The sequence below is a fragment of the Ailuropoda melanoleuca genome, chromosome 8, assembly GCF_002007445.2.
Source record: "Ailuropoda melanoleuca isolate Jingjing chromosome 8, ASM200744v2, whole genome shotgun sequence".
NCBI classification, from domain to species: Eukaryota; Metazoa; Chordata; class Mammalia; order Carnivora; family Ursidae; genus Ailuropoda; species Ailuropoda melanoleuca.
This window is the reverse complement of record NC_048225.1, coordinates 78,733,923-78,754,826: the sequence shown is the minus strand read 5'-3', so window position 1 is coordinate 78,754,826 and position 20,904 is coordinate 78,733,923. Positions and strand designations below refer to the sequence as shown.

The window sequence follows — 20,904 nt, the reverse complement described above, 5'->3', positions numbered from 1 at the left end:
TGCATCTGCCTAGTAGTGTCAGCCCCTCGGCAGACCCTGCAGCCTTAGCAACCGAGTATGAGTCAATCTGCCATCTTACTCACCCATGAGTCACTGATTTCTCTCCCCAGAAGCTGTTGGCTCTCCTTGCTTAACCGAGAGATCATAGAGATGCCACCTTATGGATAGGACTCTGATTTTCTTTCTATCATTTAAAACCATGTCCATGAAGCCTTCAGCTCAAGCCAATTGTCTCCATTTCTCTGGTTTGGTTTCTTCCTGTTTCCTCTCAAAAGCAACGCTAACTAATCACCACTTACGCCATAGCCAATCTGTGATGTTGCTCTAGATTTCCAGAAAAGTATTTTCTGCAGCCTTCCCTCAGTAGGATTCATTGCAGACCCAAACATTACCTGTGTTCAAGTGTGGATTTCCTCCTCTACTTGATGGTATAGTAGTAAAAGGACGGATTGGGGGTTCAGAAACACTGGAACTCAAATCCGGACTCCACAATCTATTAGTTCTATAACTCCGAGGAAGTTGCTTCACTTCTCTGAACCTGTTTCCTCATAAAACAAGGAGAATACTACATCTCATAAATGCGTTGTGAAAGATTCAATGATATGTGTTAAGCACCTGGCACAGTATCTCGTGTCCTTTCTTAAGATGGAAGGAAATATCCATTCCCCAATCCTTTGGCCAGCACCCCACCACCCCCGCCTGGCTTCCTCAATGCCCTCAGACTCTGTACCCTGCCTTTAAATTCCAGGAGTGTTAGAGGAACCAACTCTAACAATTGCAGGCTCAAAGTGTGATTACCGGTGGAGCTTTTGGCCAGCTTGGTAAACCCATCAACTGAGGGAAGCCCCTCAATCTGGACACTTCCAAGCAACCTCGCAAGCCCAATCTTCCCACTTCTGCCAGGAGTACTTGTTAGCCCACTTGCTTTTGGAACCTGCTTTCCCCCTTCTTGTTCAGATCTAGACTTGAGTTCACTCCATCAGGATTTCTGGGAAAGGAGTCTCATCTAATCTCCTTCTGTTGGAAGAAAACATTTTTTTTTTCTTTCCTTAATCATTCTTGGCATTTCTGACTGAAGGTGTGGTGTTCTCTTTGGCCTTTCAACTCAGAGCCATTTGGTTTCTCCAGAACTAACAGAAAGGGGTCTCTTGTTCCTCAGTCGAAACAGTTGACTGCAAGAGTCATTTTAATGCCCACGTGCAGAGGAGGGCAAGACCCAGCTCAGCACCTGGCAGCTGGCACCTGGTCCCTGAGCACCTGGCAAATACGGTCAAGAGGGCAGCACCCCAGGTCTGTGTCATGAAAGGACTTGCCCAGATGACTCTGAGAAGGCCCATCCAGGGCCAGGTCCTGGTATCACCCCCACACCGGCCTGCCCCCAGTAACCTTGGAGACAATGAACTCTCCTTGCCATGGGTGAGCAGAAGCTTCCTGTCCGGGGTCCTACACCCCACACTGACACAGGCCCTTTCATTTTCTAAGGCGCTCCAAACTGGACCCCAGAAATCAGAGTAAAAAGTGAATGGAGGGTAACTGAGGATGACAGGGAAGAACCTCTGAGAAGTTTCTGCAGCCAGTTTCCCCTTCATCTCTGCTCTGACAGCTCAAGATGGGGCAGGGTTTTCCTTACAGCCTTCAGGGAGCGGCGCCAAGACTCCGTGTACACACACCCTCCACCCCTCCCCCCACCCCCAGGCATCCCGAGGTTGACTAGGGCAGCTGGTTGTTTTGTTCGTCCAGATAAGGCTCCGGAGCCTTCACCCAGTCTGTCCCATGGCCTCCCTCCCAGATGCCTTCTACTTCCCCTGGCAGGAAGGCTGCTCTCTTAGGCAACCCCGGGCTGCCTTCACCTAAACCCAGTTTCCCCGGAATCGTCTCAGGTCCCCGGGAACTTGGTGCGTCTGTGAAATTGACCGGGGCCGGGCGGGGCGGGCGGGGACAGCGCGGGTCCCTAAGGAGAGGAGGCGTGTTCCGGCGCTGCTGGGGCACCGGCCCGCCACGGCGGGGCGGGGACGGGGGCGGAGGGCGGCGAGAGACCCGGAGGAGGGCGCGTCGGGGCGGGGGCGCCGAGTCCAAGGGCACCGGCGGTCTGTGGGCCCGGGAGGGGAGCTGGGGCCGAGCCCAGGCGGCGGGAGAGAGGGCGAGTCTGATTCAGGAAGTTGTGTCTCTGACATCAGGGGCAGGACGGAGTTGGAGTGAAACCTCAAAAATGCGAGCCGTCGGCCCGCGGGAGGGCAGAGAGCGCAGACGGTGCCTTCCTCCGGGCGAGCGGCAGGTACGCGCGGCGCCCGGCTCCCGCTGACCCCTCCACTCGGCACCGGGCTCCGCGCGGGGAGCGGGCTTCCGCACCGGGACCTGGACCTCTCCCGGGTCCCGCCGCTGTCAGACGGGCCTCGAGCGCGCGGGGGACCCCTGCGCCACCGCGCCTGCAGGAAGCCCTCCGGTGCACCCAAAGGTGAGTCTCAAGACTCTGTGTGTGTGTGTGTGTGTGTGTGTGTGTGTGTGTGTGTGTGTGTGAATACTTATTAAGCTGCGTGTGTATGTTTTACTACACTTGAAGCCGTGTGTGTTAATATATCTTAAGCTGTGTGTGTGTGTGTGTGTGTTTTAATACATTTTAAGGGGTGTGTGTGTGTGTGTGTGTGTGAAGTTGCCCTCTGTTTGGAAGGGAACTTCCGAGCTCACTTTTCGTTCTTTGTAAGGATTAACCAGTCCCAGAGATAAGTGAGATTTAAGGATGGTTTCTAAATAGCGTCTTGGCCCTTCAGGACTCTGGTTCTAGTTTGTTTCCCTTCTTTGCGAGGATTCTCAGCAGGCTGACATCTGCTTCTGGGCTGAGTCCACATGGGTTGGGGGTGGGAGGGTGGGGGTGGAGTTCTCTTAGTCCAGTTGACAGTGCTGCCCGGTAGGAGCTTTGGGACAGCGGGACATTCTGTTTGCTACTGAAAAAGTCAAGGCCCCAGACCTACTAAAAAGCATCTCAGTTGTAGATGTTTCTAAATTTCTCTAAGTGAAGCTAAATTTTCAACAGGGCTAAGAAACCAGCCGAAACGAAAATATGGCCCGGAGCCAGGGGTGGAATGGGAACCTGTCTGCTGGCCTCTGAGCCTCCAGGGGATTTACCGTGACACAGATTGCTTCCTAATTTTTTTTTGGTCTCTAAATGGGCTCACTCCCAGCCCCCCCCCACCCAGCTCACCCACGAAGGTAGAGTAGAGGACACAAAAAGACCTTTTTCTCTAGTATTTCTAAGAGCTTCCCAGAATACATTGTGTAATAATTGAGTTAAACTATACGCGTTAGCTTGTAGGAACACATGTCCTCCCTAACCGAAAGGGAAACCAACCCAGAGGAGCGCTGCCCTAATTTTACCGAGACTGCTGTCAGCCGGCGTGCTAGCTACCTTGCAGGACTGTTCCAGGGATTCTGTTCAATGAGGAAGAGGAGGGATAGTGGGCTTGAGAAGACCACTCCTTCCTCAGAAGCACCTTCTTTCAAAGTAGGTGCATTTCATTCACTCAGCTAAAGTTTGTAAGAATCTGAAGCTAATTTTAAGGAATTTTAATTAATTTTAAGATTTTAATTTGAAGTCTGGATGAATAATGGGAGAGCCTTGAGTTATAAGGAACAGGTCTGAAAAGTACCATCGATGTGTCATTTGTCAAGTTCCAAAGAACTTAGCAAGAGTCTTACCATCAACTTCCCACTCTGATGTACCTTCCCTTTGCCCAGTGCCGGGCTAGCAAGGCAGCTGTACAGGGAAATTTGATTGAGTCCTTCATTTCCTCTGAAATTCTGCCTCCCCATTCCCACCCAAGATACAATCTAGGAAAGAAATACAGGACAAAACAAATGTTTCTCCCGCCTCCATACTTTGTCAATATTTAGCCTGTAGAATAAAGAGAGAATGACTTCTGCCCTTTTCTCTGAATACTAAACTCAAGAGAATAATAAACACTCACCAAGCTAAGTTACTGACTTCATCCATTCATACAATAGTTACTATACCTACTGTGTGCCAGGCAGCATGCCAGGTCCTTGGAATCCAAAGATAATGAGATCGTTTCTGCTTTTGAGGCCCCACAATCTGATAAATGACACAAGATACAGAAACAAACTATAGTTCAGAATAATACACATTATACTTGAGGCGCCTGGGTGGTTCAGTCAGGTAAAATGGCCGGCTCCTGATTTTGGCTCAGGTCATGATCTCAGGGTCCTGGGATTGAGCCCCGCAATGGGCTCCGTGCTCAGCCGGGAGTCTGCTTCAGGGTTCTCTCTCTCCCTCTGCCCCTTCCCCCATGCACACATTCTCTCTCTCTCAAATAAAGAAATAAATCTTTAAAAAAAAAGAAGAAGAATACACATTATAGTTGCAATAGCAATGGGGCACTGAAATGACCCAAAGGAGGGAGTGATAAACTCCCCCAGGAATTATCTGGAAGTCAACACTGCAGGAATGATGGATGAGAAAGGTGTTGGAAATGATTAGGAAATAATTAGGGAAAGGGCATTTCAGGCAGAGGAAAGAGTATATGCAAAGTCAAGGGCACGATGGGAGAACTGCAAGTAATGGGGGTAACAGTACTCTACTAAGGAAATCATTTTTGGTGGTTAAGCAGGAAAAGGGTGTGGTCAGATTTGTGTTTGGAGTGAGAATTAGTGGCCAGATGGCAACTGGCTCCGAGAGATGGGAAGCAGAGATAAGGAGGACCTCCACTAAGATCATGACAGTGGAAACGAAGGAAAGGGAATGGATGTTAGTGGTATTTAGGAAGTAGAGTCAAAGTCCGTCTCCCGACCAAGTGAATGCTCTAGGGGAGGAGTAAACGGAACAGAGGATGATTATAAGGTGCGGCGCTGGGGATGGGGGATGATGCACTGCGATGTCCAGAATGGAAATCGTATGAACTAAGGGACCAGTGGGCGTGGGAAGTGGATTGCGGGCAGTGGCGTCGATTAACACGTTACACACATTTAGGTTAGATGTGCCCAGGAGATGCCCAGGCGGAGACACATGGTAGGTGGTGGGTATTCAGGTCTGGAGTTCAGGGACAGATGGAGGGGGCTCCAATTTAACTCTCCAAAATGATGTGCATAAAAGCAATGTTGACGGTGGATAAAGGAGCCTGTTAATAACACTATCAATGAGACCATGTTAACACTGAAGAGTCTTGGATTTGGTCAATACTGACTTGCCTAGAGATATTATTTTTATGCCACATGGTGACTCCCCAGTGACTCTCTCTAGACTTCCAAGGCCTTCCCAGGGTGCCTTGCGGGTGATACCTAAAATGTTGGAGGGTATCCTGCATTAATGGTACACAGGCAGTACAGATGCATTTAACCAAACAGGTGAATCCCCAGGAATCATTTCACCGTATGAGAAACGCATACTTTAGTTCAACTGTAAGAGCTGCCAAGACCTCTCCAGAACTCATACCCCAAGTCTAGTAATTGTATCTGTATGGGTGAGTCCTACCAACATTAGAACAAGAAGAATGACTTTCTCAGACAAATTCAAAACCCTGATAGAATAGTACTTTAGGTCTGGCTACCATGGCCCAGATCAGGAAATTATGTGACCCAGTATGGAAGGAAAAAACCTTGAACTTGGAACTAGACATACATGGCTTCAATTTTTGCCTTGACCACTTACTAGCTGACCTTGGACAAGTCTTTGAATCTCTCAGCTTCATCTCCCTTACGTGAAAATGGGGATATTTGGAGGCGCCTGCATGACTCAGTTGGCTAAGCATCTGCCTTTGGCTCAGGTCATGATCCCAGGAGTCCTAAGATCGAGCCCTGCGTTGGGCTCCCTGCTCAGCGGGGAGCCTGCTTCTCCCTCTGCCCCTCCCCCTGCTCGTGCTCTCTTTCAATCTCTTTTTCTCAAATAAATAAATAAAAATCTTTATAAAGGGGGTATAGTTGTTACTCTCTGGGGCAATAGTTAGAACCAAATTGAAAAAGATACTTTTAATGTGCTATGTAAACTGCAACTTTCTATAAAAATGTAAGTTGTTTTATTATTCTTACTAATCTTTCCTCTTGAAGCTACCAACTCAGATGCACTGTGTGCGTGTAGGATCTGGGGAGTATCTTAGGCCCGGTCTTGCAGCTTTTTAGCTGTATTTCAAAAGTCTCCTTCCGTCATATCAATGGCATGCATCTATTCTAGCCACTTCTTTTACTCCTTACCTCCAGTAGTAAGAGCCCAAAGAAGTGAATGCTCTGCTAATATTTTTGCAGCTCTTGTAAGCACAATGACTCCTGGGAGCTCGTGGCTGAAAGCAGCCAGTATTCCACTTGTCAGGACGTGGACCGAACCCCAGTTGCACTGAGTCCACTCAGAGGGGATGCTTTTTTCCTGATGGTCACCAAGGTGCTGGTTAAGCCAGCACTGGCCCTGAATCTGAGCCTCAGTTGATGGCTTGAGTGGATCTGTGGCCTTCTTCTGTCGGGACCAAGGAAGCCTGACATAGTCCAACCCCCCGCGAAGCTCAGATTTGATGCCGACACCCAAGCTTTCAACTAAACAGACTTCTGATAAGGGCTGGCTGCTGGTGAGCAAAAGGAAATAATCACAGGCTCAAAGACTTCAAGTGGAAAAACACCTAGAAATGAGCCAGCCCCGCCCCTCACTTCACAGATGAGCGAACTCGTGTTCAGAGAGGTGAAGTGTGTCCCCAGCTCAGCGGCTGAGGAAGGGAGGGACCAGAACCCAAGCTCTGTCGCTCTCCGCTCAGAAATGGCAGACACCCTCTAGGGTTTCTATCACCTGCACCGTCTGTACCTCAGACACGAGGACACACACAGGCACTCAGACGCTGGCAGAGATGCGAAATGAAAAGACAGCACTTGAAGGCTGAGCCTTCCCCGAGTGGCCTCCAGGGAAAACCAGGAGCAGATCTTCCAGAGAAGGGGGCAGGTCTCCTCTTAAAGGCAATCTCCATACCACACCCATCCCTTCTGTTTCCTCAACTTCTGTCCTTAAACTTCTCAAAAATTCCCAAATACCAGGGCACCTGGGTGGCTCAGTCAGTTAAGCATCCGACTCTTGGTTTCAGCTCAGGTCAGGATCTCAGGGTCGTGAGATCAAGCCCAGCATCAGGCTCTGTGCTCAGCATGGAGTCTGCTTGAGATTCTCTCCCTTTCCCTCTCCCCCTCCCTCCTCCTCTGCCCCTCTTCTCTCTCTCTCTCTCAAATAAATAAAAAAAAAATCTTTAAAAAATTAAAATCCCCAAATACCCCTCAAAAAGGGAGATAGCACTGGGTGCCTTAATTAACCAAAACCCCTTTAGTGTCCATGAGAAAGGCTCCAGGTGAGTAGCAGGAGCTTGGGAGACTCACACAGGCACTGTAAGAGGGAGAAAACAGTGGCAGCTAGACTTTTTCCCTCTCCATGCAACAAGAGGAAAATTAACAGCCAATTCTTTGAAGGGCGATCCCCAGGGCCACAGACCAGCTCCAGTTTCTGACTTCTCCGCCCGCACTGGCCTGAGCCATCTGAGCAGAGCACCACCTGGGGACGTGAGCGGACCTCCCCGCAGCTGAGTTCCAAAACGAACCTCCCACAAACACGACATTTCTTTCTCAGGGCAATTCCCAAGGGGCCATGGCAGTATCGGAACCGAATCCCGGCTCCTGGCAAGAGACTTGCTCTCACGATTGCAAGCGAGCTGCTCCTTGGAGCTTGTTGCTAAGAAATGAAAGAAAACCTAATCATTGCTGTATTTCTTGGTCAAAATTGCAGGCGGTTGTTTGTAAGCCCTCACAGACTTACCTTTGCTCTTAACTGTTGCAATTTCATCCCCCCAGGATGTTTTTCAGTTGACTTTTGTTCTCCTCAGATACACTCCCGATATCAAGCTAGATAGGCTTAAGGAAAGCCCATCAGCAACTTCTTTAGTTTTCCAAGCAAGTCGTAAAAGAAATTGGCAGAAGAGAGGGAAAAAAATATAACAGCAATAAGGATAGTTGCGTGTTATAGTACTTTCAGCCTTCAAGTTGTCCCGAGAACCCAGGATACAGGTGTGGAGGTGCGTGCAGAGGCTGGGGGTTAAGGTCAGTGGAAGAAGCAGTGGAAACTGCAAAATTCCATTAGCTGTAGTGTTCTGGGCACAGAATGACACACAGGGGGCAGGCTGTGTCTTAGCCCGCATGACCTGTGACCGTGGCCGCCGTACGCAGAGAAGAGAAAGCTTCAGTGCAAGTCAGAAGCTTGCTTTTCTCTCCTCGACCCGAGTGAGATCCTGAGTTTCTGTCCTTCTGGCCTTAGTTTCTAATTCTAGCACCTTCTGCAGTAACACCAGGGGGATCAAGTATGGGCTTTCAGAAGCCCCTCTGCTATAAAGCCCCCTGCCATAGCCTGGAGGCTCCATCGGGCCCCTCTGTGCACAGTGGCCTAAAATTCCCCAGGCACTAACAGAGGGCAGAGTCACTTTCCCGATGATTTGGGACTGGGCGAGAACACACGTTCAGCCAACCTTTGTTGGTTCCCTCACATTTTTAGTGTGCATGCTAGGCTCTCAATAGCCATTTGTTGAACAGTGGTGCTAAGAATTTGAAGCATGCTATGTGACAGCCATGCCCCCCCCCCCGCCAGGTTGCTTTATGAACACATGCATCATGATTGTTTATTCAACGTTATGGGACAGAGAAGTGGCAACGCTGAAAGGGAACACACCACTTTTAAGGCCAGCCCTGCAGACTTACCCCATCTGTCAAGCCCGTTTCTTGTAAATGACTGAGGTTTACAGCCTCCCCCCTCTCTCTACCTTCCACTCCCGACCTGAAACTTTCCCTCCCCCCACCCCAGGGCCCAGCACCTGCAGAGTAGCAGTGGCCAGCACAGCACGGCAGTGGTCTAGAGTAAAACCCCCAGGCTCCCTGCCTGGGGGACCCACTCTATGCCGTAATGAGACGGCCTCTGGGAGAGGGCAGCCCATTTGCACACCACACCATCCAGACATGCCCTGCTCAGAGCTCTCCTGCTTTCCAAATGAGAAACTCAGTTCCTGGCCTTCTCTGATTCAGAAGGAAGGCAATGATGTGCCGAGTGCCGTGGGATACTTGGTGATTTCCAACCACCATGCTGTTGGTAGCTTTGCGCAAGGATATTATTGAGCCCTCAGAGCAAACGCTGCTTTTTCCCGTGTTTGCAATGGATGAATGGCACGGATTTTCACAGCCTGCCATGGAAAGAACATTTCACTTCCAGACAGAGAAACTACATCTCCCCCGCCCTGTCTGGGGTAAGGGAACGGGACACACAGTCACAGAGCACGTGCCACATGGGGAAGGAGGTCTGACGTCCTGACTGACATTTTCCAGGATTCAGTTTTCAGTGGTTTAAAAAATATTAATCCTTCAATAACAAATACTTAAACCATTGAAATATATGGTTATTCAACATTCGGTATTGCAATGAATGAATAAATACGCACTAAGAGGAACAACCAATGCCATTTTACACTTCTTAATTACTGATAGAAACTACACCATTTTTTCCCATTTACCATCTTTTAGCTTTTGAGAAATTTTGCATTATCTCTTCCCACTTTTTTTTGGAAGGTGAAGTTCAGATTACATAAATTTAACTTTTTTTGAGAGAGAAAGAGAGAGTGCATGCAAATGGGGTGAGGGGCAGCAGGAGAGGGACAGGGAGAATCTTAAGCAGACTCCACACTGAGCACGGAGCCCAACGCCCGGCTCCATCTCAAGACCCCGAGATCACGACCTGAGCAGAAATCAAGAGTCAGACGCTTAACCTGCTGAGCCACGCAGATGCCCCAATCCTAACCATTTTAAAGTGAACAATTCAGCAGCACTTAGGACATTCGTGATGTTGTGTGACCACCACTTCTGTCTAGTTCCAGAATATTTCCATCATTCCAAAATCAGCCCCAGTTCCCACTAAGCAGTTACTCCCTAATGCTCCGTCTTCCCAGCCCCTGGCAACCACTAATCTGTATCCTATCTCTATAGATAGAGCGATTCAAGATATCGCATATAAATGAAATCCTACAGGATGTGGCCTTCTGTGTCTAGCTTCTTTCAATTAACATGTTTTCCACATCCATCCACATTGTAGCCTGTGCTGGTGCTCCGTGCTTTTTCGTGGCTGAGTACTATTCCATTGTGTGTCAACATCTGTTTGTTTATTCATTTGTTGAGAGACATTCGGGTTGTTTCTGTCTTTTGGCTGTTGTGAACAAGCATGATCAAGGATGGGTTTGAGCACCTGTTTTCAGTTGTTTGGGGTCCATACCCAGCAGTGGAATTGCTGGGCATATGGTTATTTTATGTTTGACATTTTGAGGAACTGCCAAACTGTGTTTCCTTTTTCCCACGTTTTTATCAACATCCTTTCTTGATGGGAATACGCATATTAAGTAAGCATACTTACCCATCCCTAGTCTCTTGACTTGTGGCCTTTGATCTTATGCTTCAATGAGGGTTAGCAAATCCTGCTCCTTGTTGTCCTGGAGATGAAGTTATTTGGATGCTTGAGAAGGAAAATATTTGGATAAACTCTGAACTCATCTTGGCATAACCGAGGAGGAAGGAACAGTTAACAACAGCACCATCTCTGGAGAACAGTCTACATTACGCTGGGCGCGGCGTGGAGCACTGCGCCTACCTCCTCGCACTTAGTGGTCAGGACAGCTCAACTGTTAGGCCTACTTTACAGATGAGAACACTGAGCTCTCTCCCAAGAGCTAAGTGCTCTTCCCCTGGCTCCAGAGTGTTACTCATTAGCCTCTCCCACACAGAAACTCTGCAGTTTCCCTGCCAATAGTGAATCAGGAGCTCACAGTCTATTTTGGTAGGTGGTTAAAGAGGCAATTATAACACAGTGTAATTGATACTATGAGAGGGGTCACAACAGGGACCCCAGGACCAGAGGAAGACCACTTAGCCCAGCTCCGGGGGACAGGCTTCCCAGAGGAGATCAAATCCAAGTGTACGACTTCATGTGTAAACTTCTCTGACTGTTGGTAAGATCTGGCTGTCCCCCGTCACCCATTGGCAGCATGACTTCATGATTATATTCCCCGAGTGCAGGGCCTGGCACCTGGTAGCTGCTCATTAAAACAGGTGAATAGACACGCGTGCTTCGACAGGAAGAACTTCCAGCCCCTGCCACACTGTTACATGACTCCAATGCCTCGGGCTACGTTCCAACTCGTAGGCTTTCTCAATTCAAAGATGGCCCAGGGATCAGGGGAAGAAGATGAGGAAGGGCCTAGGATGGCCTTTGTGGTTCTCTCTGCATCTGCACAGGCTCCATGTCCATGAGAAGACAAGAGAAGAAGGGCAAGAAGGCGGGGGAGAGGGGCAGGAGGTCATGCAAAGGCCTTTAGGCGGAGATCTGGGCGTGCCCCGGTCAGGAGGCCCTAGGGTCACATGGGAGTGTAAGGAAGAAATGAAGTGACCTGGTAAACCACTTTCTAAAGCCGTAACCTCTGCGTCCATCTCGAGATTGCCCTGCTGCTCCAGTGCCTCCTCGCTCAGGGCTGCGCTGTGTCTGAGGCCGTTCACGCAGCCGGCAGGCACGGACGGGACACAGTAGCTTCGTGGGAAGGTCTGTCTCCCCGGCTGGTAATTCCTGCTCCGCGGCACCAGGGACCATCCGTGCAATCTGGCTGCCGTCGCTTGCCTTCGGTCAGCCACCTCCGGCTCCTGTTTGCAAAAGGAGAATTGTAAAAATTCTTAGGAGGCCTGGAGACCTCGCCCTAGAAGGCAGAAGCTGCGCAATGTGACTCTGGGCTGCATTTTCATGCGCATTTCTTAAAAACTTCTTGTGTGTTTGACGGGGTGCTTGAAGCTACGGGGAATTTAAAAAACCAAACCAAACAGCAGGCAGGCACAGATTTCACCTTCCGCCTGGAGGCTGTAAGCACCTGGGAGCAAATACCGCCCCTCTCACGCATGGCTATGAGCCGCAGCGTCTTCCCTGGGATGAGAGTCTGTCCCGGGATCTCTGCTCGCATGGGCCACCACCCAGGCTGCGGACTGTGCCGCTCCCCACATCTCTGACACCCACTTCATCCCTGGTCGGCCGGCTCTCCAGGCTCTGACCGACTTGCCTGAGCTAGAAACTGCTGCTTCACTCCCCAAGTGTGAAAACACGACCCATTGCAAGACCTCCTTGTTCTGCACAGGCCCCAGTCCTAGACCCTCCCCCTGCTGCAGCCCGACCCGTTATACCACCCGTGACCTGGCCCAGCAGAGGCCTCTACAAAGTGCATGTAAGAGAGGCAGGCTCGGGGTTGAGCACCTACTGTGTGCCAGCACGAAGCAAGGGGGATTCCCGGAGGAGAAGCTCTCCAGCAGCTTGCAGTCAAGTGGAACTGTAGGCACAGGTAACCTCTCTCTCATCAAGGAGGGGAGGCAGGAGAGTGCGGACGAAATTTCCAACCATGGTGATCTCTCTATAAACCACAATTCCAGAGAAAGCCCCCAGGCCACCAAATCCTCCTCCTCTCACCCCAGCCGCTAGGGGCTGCACACAGGCCCGTCTTCGCTAGGGTTCCACAGGCCAGAGCATTCCTCCCTGGCTCTGCCGGAAGTAACAAGAGGCGCCTTTCCACGTTAAGCATGTCGCCTCTGGGTCCCTTCGCACCCTTGAGCTCCTCACCGTCTAATTGTTGCAGGGCTCGCAAGCCCGGATGCCCCGGGGGCTGGTGGACAAAGCTAACATTTATTGNTGGAAGTAACAAGAGGCGCCTTTCCACGTTAAGCATGTCGCCTCTGGGTCCCTTCGCACCCTTGAGCTCCCACCGTCTAATTGTTGCAGGGCTCGCAAGCCCGGATGCCCCGGGGGCTGGTGGACAAAGCTAACATTTATTGAACATCTACTCTGTGCCAGGCACGGTTTTGCCACATTATACAGATTATTCAGCTCATCTGATTTCCACAGCAGCCCTGTGATGCCAAGTCTCTTCTTACCCTCATTTTACTGTTGAGGAAACAGAACTCTCTGCCGTCAGGGAGCCAGTGAATGGAGGAGAGGGCAGGCTTCAACCCCCACCCCTAAAAGAGAAACACAGGTGGGGTGGGGGTATGGGGAGGATGTGCTGTGGTATTAGAAAGCCACAGATCAAACACAGTCTGGCCTCTGGTCGCTGGGCACACCTACCTCATGGGCTTCCCGCTCGCAGCCTCTGATGTAGGTTTTGCCCCTCTTGGGCAAATATCTCATTTGGTTTCCACAGGCCTTGTGCTAAACATTAGCAGTATTGCTACATGGGTGGGCTAACTACTGAGTGAGTGTGTGTGTGTGTGTGTGTGTGTGTGTGTGTGTGTGTGTGGAGAGAGAGATCCCTTTGAACTTGTGCCAACTGCAACTGGCTTTGTTTACCCGTGATCCCGAATTTGAAATTGGGATTAGTACCACATTTAAGAATATAGAGACCCTCCCTGTGACGAGGCCATCTCACCAGAGCAAGAGCCTCCCACTCCGGGGTGTAGGGGGCCCCCCCTTCAGACCCAAGCCACCATTGATCCAACTCCCTCCTAGTGGTGTGTGCACGTTGGCATTTTCTGATATTTACTTTAGCCTCTAACTGCCTTTATTATTTTTGAAAATTACACTTGGAAGAGCATTTTCAGTTTATAAAGAACTCCTATGCGTATTACTGTTTGACTTTCACAGCGAGGCTGCGGGGTGATGAAGTCAGTGTGATCTCGTTACCTTCCCAGCTGCGAAGGGAGGGGCCCGCGGTCGTGGGGGGCAGGGCCTCGCACGGACTCTGTTCCCTGACCTCTCCAGGGTAGGAACGTCCATACACCTCTGCACTCCCAAGCACCAAGTCGATCCCATAGTAGTTACTTAACTAACATTTCTGGAAATGAAATCCATATGCAACTTCAGGAAAAGTAATTGAAATGGCAGACTTTATTGATGGAAAGAGTTGCTGTAAATTCTGTCGGCTTTTACAAAGAACAATATGCCTGCAGCATTGCTTTCAGTACAGCGACCCCATAAACAACCCAAGGGAGACTCGCGCAAATTCCATACCAACCTCCCCACCCCCAACCCGGGGTCACTTGAAGGGCAGTCACAGATGCAGGTACCACTCCCCCAGCTCCCACCAGGCTGCTTGGGCCACAAGGCCTCCTGGCAAGGATGGAATGTGCTTGTCGGAACTTGCTCAGCAGGGCGGACATGCTCGGCTAGCCCTTGAACACCAGGGGTCATCTGGGCGAGAAGGGGATCTGGGTTGCCCACACCGCACAGCCAGGTGAAAGAGCTGCCTGGGTGGGGGTGGGTGGGGGTGGGGTGCATCCATCCAGGGTGGGGTGGAGGCAGGAAGACCTCCCAGCATGGGAGCCCATCCCCCAAGAATTCTAGGCCACTTTGACTACCTGGCAGAACTAAGGCATGGCGTTTTTTGCTACGTCCCCACATCTGCCTGGAATGATACAGATTATGACTCTACATATCTGTACAGTTCCTAACAGCCTAGGAGCGAGCTCACATGCATTGTCTGTTTTGACCTAAGGGCCCTGTGAGGCAGGTAGTCACTACTAGTTGTTTCCTTCGGAAGGTCTGTTCATGTGATCCAGCCTTCAGAGCAGTACCAAAGGAATGAGAGAAAAGGCCCTGTCCTAGCCCTGTCTGCAGTGTCCTTCCCACGAGGCAACATGAATTATCACTTTTTGAGCATTTGTCCAGATTTTCCCCCATTTTAGAGATGGAGAAACTGAGGCCCAAAACGACTGAATGCTCTTCCCAAGGGTGCACACTAAGTCACAAGTGAGAATTTGAGCTGACTTCTCCTCCTAGTCTATGAGCTTCCCCTCACTCACGGCTCTCAGTCTGTCTTTCGGCCAAGAATTCAGCTCCTATGAAAATCTGCAGGAGCATAAACAAATAAAACCAGACAAAAGTCAAAGCCAGAACTGGAGCCCCACAGGCTCTCCCTTGAAGAGCAGAACTGCCGCCCCTATGAGGACCCTACAAGGACATCTGCCTCCCTCTGGCTGCTCTAAGCCCCCTCCCATCCCTGGGCCTCCCTCTTCTTACCAGCAGAGGCAAGGCCACACCTTCAGACCCTTTGCTCCATCAAAGTGCTTCCACACAATGTCCTACTTCTTCAAGACCCGATACTGACTTGGTCTGAGTTGAAAAAAAAAAAATGTATTCTGGGCTGCTTATGGGAGATAAAGCCTAAAAGCTGGTGCGGAACCTGTAAGTAGCCAGCCCCGGGGCCACCGGTGGAGAGCTCAGAGACAATGTCTGAACTCCACGGCCTCGCCCAGCACCCCTCCACTCCCAGATGCCCCATGTGCTTTCTAGAGCCCCATAAAGCTCTGAGGTCTCCAGGCGAGGCTGGAGCAGAGGTGGTGGGTGGGGAGGAGTGAGGAGGGGAGTTGAGGGAAAGGTGTGTATGCATGTGTGTATGTATAGTAGTTTCTACAGCCCCCTGCCCCCCAGACAGTCCCCAGCCTAAGCCTAAGCAGTTTCTTGCACCCTTACTCCCAAATCACTGGCAGTACCTGGAGCCTCCTTTGGGAAGGGCATTCCAGGGGCCACGAGGAAGACATCTGGGGACGAGGGCGGGCAAACGGAAAGAATTAGGGGTGGGGTGAAGCCACTGTCAGTTCCGGAATTTCTCTATAACAGGAGTTTAGGAATAACAATCTATCTGCACGAAGGCATCTAAGCCACGTTTGATGAGACTGAGACATGTCATCTGTATCAGGGTAAGAGGGTGCTGTTCGCAGACTCATATGTCCTCCGCATTCACCGACTATTATTTATCAAAACTGGTAAAAACAAAACAAAACAAAATAAAAACACCCCCACAAAACTCTCCATATGACATTAGGGATGCAGATGAAAACCCATGCAGATAGAAAGTGAGGGTCCATGGTCCAGGAGCATGAACTGCTCTGCACACCCTGCCCTCTGGGCCGGAGCCTGTGGCCCAAAGCCTGGAGAGTCTGAAATATTCCACACCGTGCATTCCACAGGGGTGAGTTATGATTGGAATGAGAGTATTTCTGCTTACTCCCTCTATGGTTCGGCCTTTATGTTTTCGGCCTTCATATTATGGTAAGGTAGCTTTTCGCTCGTAATTGCCCTGAACTTTTGTGAACATTAAAAGAAAGGAGGAAATGGGAAAGAAAAGAAAATCATATCTGTATTGCTTTTGAGTTGCATAATTGTATATTTTTGCCACCCCATTAGTTTTCAACTATTGCAGCCTATAAACTTCTCTTCCACCACCACTGAGAAAAATAAATCAGTCAGTCATTCAGGCATGGCTGCGAAGAGTGAGAACTCGAAGTTCTCTAATATTAAAGAGAATTACACAACTTTTTTAATGACCACCTGTGTGGGATACCCCGAGTCACACAAGTGCTTGACTGTCTTCTTGCTTTTCCAAAAAAACACCCTTTCCCTCCAAGAGGAGATGACGTGTGAGGACTTAAGTGTCTGTCGCCGGGGTCAGCCACAGAGTGCTCCCTTTATTTGGGGAACAGAGAAGGCACCGCCCCTCCCCAACGGCTCCTAACTTAAAGATGACCTCAGACCCCAAGCTCACACTTCCCAAAAGTAAAACAGTTCCTAGGCGCTTCACCACACCCACAAAAATTGGCTCCAAAATGTTTTACCAAATAGTTTTGAAAAGTGAAAATGAGAGCTGTTGTAAGCCAGGTAATTCACAGTAACCATGACTACGAGTTTTATTAGCACTAATACCAGGATGTGGTCAGATCAGATATATACCGGCAGCAAACACGAATGTGAGTGGTGTCAGCGTGTGTGCCCGGAAATTCTCCAAACTGGAAACATAGCTCGTAATGACTGTGATTCATAGACGACAGGGTGGGGGGCAGGGCTTCGGAGGGTGGAGGGCCGCATCCGTAGGAGAAGCTTGGGGTTCTAATTTTAGCTTTAATTCAGCTTTCCAGCATAATCCTCTAACACCACTACCTTGCATTTCGATTGCAATTTTCCCTTCTCGGTGATCTTTCGCGTCTTGCTGTTCTTCACAACAATCTTGAGAGCTATCTGGGACAGCGAATGGCCTCGTTTCTCAGACGAGGAGAGGGCTCAGAAAGCTTGCCTGGTTTGCCCAAGGTCAAAAGGTTGGAGGACAATCGAACCGGGACTGGAACTGGATCCTCTGACTCCGAGCTTTTTGTTCCCTCCGCTGCACCCCTCTGCCAGCCTTCTGTATTGTGCTCGGGACATTTTGATCCGCATTCGTTCCTCCTGCAGACATCACTCATCCTTATTTGTCTGATGAGCCAAAGACCAAGATCAATCAAACTGGAGGTTACGGCTGGAGAGTACTGGCTTGCCTTTTGCTTTTTGTCCTCATTTCTCGTTTTCAAGCCCCTGCCTTGCTCTCCCCCACATACATTACAGCCCAAAGAACAGGCAATAGAGTCCCTTACTCCCCATGGTGTTTGTAATCCAGGGGCTGCAGTCTTTCAATGTCTCCAGGTACAAGGTAGGGGACAAGACTGTCAGGGTGGGATGAGGTAGGGCTGGCAGGGTGGGAACAGGGTGTGGGGTGAGGGTTAAGGAGGGAACACAGGCCCTTCTAAAGCCCCAGCAGACCGTGGCTAGGTAGGAGGTTATGTTGGTGGCCAATTCGGGGGGCTAGCTAAAAATCGATAATTTTACATGAAGTTAGAGGGGGGAGAAAATAAAGTAGTAAAATAAAATAAAATAAAATAAAATAAAATAAAATAAAATAAAAGTACCTATGGGTTGGATACAACTCTTGGACTGCCAGTGGGCACTCACAGGGATTTTATGCCTTTGGGTCCCCGGTACCTGCTGTCATATGCGATATTGTATTTCTCTTCTTACGTTTTTGGTCCTATTAAAACGCGAGCTCCTTGAGGTCACAGAACACACCTTCATCAGTCAAGAGTGTATCCCTAGGGTGTGGCACACCTGGCAGGCTTTCAGGGTTTGATGCGTGACTGACGTGGCCAACACCCCACGTTGTCTGAGAAGAGGAGGCCCAGAGATGGAGTCGTCCGCTTCCTGGGAATGGCGGCCATGCAGCGAGCATAGTGGTCACTGCAGGATCCTCGAACTCAGATCAGACCAGAGTCAAACCTCTTCTGACTTTACTAGCTCTTCAGCCTTGGGCAATTTACTTGATCTCCAATAGACTCAGTTTCCTCCTCTGTGTCATGGGGATAAAAAGACCCACCTCCCGAGCTGTTGAACGAGGCCACGTCTGTGAAGCCTTGACTGCACACGCAGAGTTGTGGGCACTTAGAATGCAACAAATGGTGACTTTCGATTCGGCAGATTATTCGTTGTGTCTGTGAAAGGTGGTAAGACATTTTGCCAACCCTCTGTCTTGAGGCTTTGGCCTCCTGAAGTATCTATGTCAAAAGAGGCCAGTCAAAGAAAACAAGTGAGCATTCTAGCTGAACGGAGAGGAGAAAGTTGATCGTAGCGGGCAAAACAAGGCACCCCCGAGAAACTAGATCCTGGAGGTCAGAAGGGCTGAAAGAGGGAGATGCAGCTGGAAAAGAACAGAAGTTAGCAAGAAAGCAGGAGGAAGGCAAAAGTGTCTGCCCTGATTCCTTAGGAATTGGCTCGCTTCTTAAAACAGTTCAGGGAAAAACTGATCAAACTCTGATTAGAACAGGGGTGCCTGAGTGGTTCAGTCGATTTAGCATCGGCCTTCGGCTCAGGTCATGATCTCAATGTCCTGGGATCGAGTCCTACATCGGGCTCCCTGCTCATCGGGAAGTCTGCTTCTCCCTCTCCCTCTGCCCTTCCCCTGCCTCATGCTCTCTCTCTCTCTCTCACATAAAATCCTTAAGGTACCCGCTTGTGAAATGCGCTTAGGCTACATGCTTGGGCTCATTATTACTCCCAGCAACGCATTCATTCATTCATTCACTCATTCATCCACCCCACAAGTACTTCTTGCTGACCCACTTTTGACCAGGCGCCGGGCTACTGTTGAGAAGATGATGAGGCACAGTGGATAAAAAGGTCTACCCCTGTGAGAAATGTGCTAATATCTCTGTGGACGGAAGAAAAATTCTAAACTCAAAATGCTTAAGTGAATGCTGCCCAGACTCTCTAGCAGTGTGAGCAGAGGAGGCAAATTCTTCAGTGGTCGGTTTCCAGTTTAGGGGTAGGAAAATCAGAAAATGTCCTTATGATCTCAAGGATGTAAATACAAGGAATTTGTTCACCTGCCAACAGGCTGCAGATATGATATTCAATCACATTCAGCACTGTTGGCATTTTCAGAGAATCAGAGAGACAGGATGTCTAATCCTAAGGCGTGACTGAAAAAGACTAATTATGAGTGTACAGCTCGGACCCTTTGGAGACAGGGTAATTAAGGATGAGAAGAAAGAAAAAGAAGGAAAGAGGGAAGAGAAAGAGCAAAGGGGAATAAAGGGGCTACCAATTCCAGGCGTTCCATCACAGAAAGCCAGAGAAAGCCCAAACGAAAACCTTTTTAAACTCTTTTCATTGTTCTCAAATTATGTTCTAATTATTTCCCTGGGATCATCTTTGAGTAGAGCAAGGATGTCTTCTACCTGGCATAGCTTAATTAATACTTGATTGATTGAAAGATTGACTCACTTGAACCTGGAGTGAAATGGAGCTTTTTAATTTTCTTTTCTGCTGAACCTGAAATAGAGCATATAGTAATTAGGGAAAGATCCCTTGTTATCAGAAAGTCCCAGCTACAATGAGCTCTTTGTAACTGAGCAAAAGGAAGGTAGGTGATAATGTAGGAGCTGATAAGGCACACCCCCACTCCCTACTGCTTTCAATGATATAGAATTTTCTTGATCATTATCTCCTCCTGAAATGAGTGAGTTGGCTGGAGGATGTGGCTGGACCGCGGGCTAAATGGTGGGTCATTGTCATCAAAGTCTGGCCACAGATGTGACTGTTGGTCACATTTCCGTGCTCCTCGTTGCCCCAGCTCTCTCTCCCTAATGACCTGGGCTGACTGATCAACATTTTTTCGAGATCTCTTTTCCTTCGGGACCCTTGGGTTAGCTGGCATGACTTCATTCATCCAGCTACATGCCGGACTCCTGGCATCCAAACGGAATGAGACAGACCAGGGCTGTGTTCTCATTGAGCTCAGCTCCAGTGCAGGAAAGCAGTCAATACATGTATACATGAAAGTGACCAGAGCATTATATTCAAATGGGAAATTTAAGGGTGGAAAACACTCACAAAGGTGGTAAGACAGGATGATGTGAGAGAAGTTGACTGGGGGTTGGGCTTCTTAGTTAAAAATGCCCCTTGGTGAGGTTCCATTTGAGTGGAAATGCATTTGAGCTGAGCCCTGACTGTTATGAAGTGGTCAGTGACACCAAGATCTGAGAATAAATGTACCAAAGGGACAAACAAGGTCCCAAGGGGGTGGACAGTCCTAAAGTCAGGTGTGTCTAGGACACAGTGAGTTAGAAGGGGGTACAAGATGAGATTAGAAGAGGCAGGGCCATTCGAAGGAGGCACTTGTGGGACTTCACTCTACAGGCCTTGCGAAGCCATGGGGGGCGTGGTGGTGAGTGGAGGTGTGGGGGCAGGGGGCGACATGGCCTGGCTTGTGTGGGGAGAATGGCCTATACAGAGGGAAGCAGGGAAGCAGATACTGGATGGGAAGCTTTCTTGGTAATCCAGGTGAGAGATGATGATGACCTAACCTTGGGATGGAGAGATGTGAAGGGATTGGGGATCTATTTTGGAGACAGAGCTGATAGGACCCACCAATGAGATAGAAGTAGGGGTGAAGCAAAAGGGACCTCTTAATTTCCTGGGGCTGCCATAGCCAAGCACAAGCTGGGTGGCCTAAAAAACAGAAATGTATTCGTCTCACATCATTCTGGAGGCTAGGAATCTGAAATCAAGATGTTGGCAAGGTCAGTTGC

At 49.5% G+C, this 20,904-nt stretch overlaps 1 protein-coding gene across 1 annotated transcript in view; it reads left to right on the top strand.

Moving 5' to 3' along the window:
• The first annotated feature begins 2,010 nt into the window (after nt 1–2,010).
• The window catches only part of KIAA0040 (KIAA0040 ortholog), a 32,610-nt gene continuing 13,716 nt past the window's right edge, over nt 2,011–20,904 (top strand). Inside the window, exon 1 of the mRNA XM_011235849.3 lies at nt 2,011–2,455. The gene's annotated coding sequence lies outside the window, so the exon portion shown is untranslated. The remainder of the gene's footprint in view (nt 2,456–20,904) is intronic.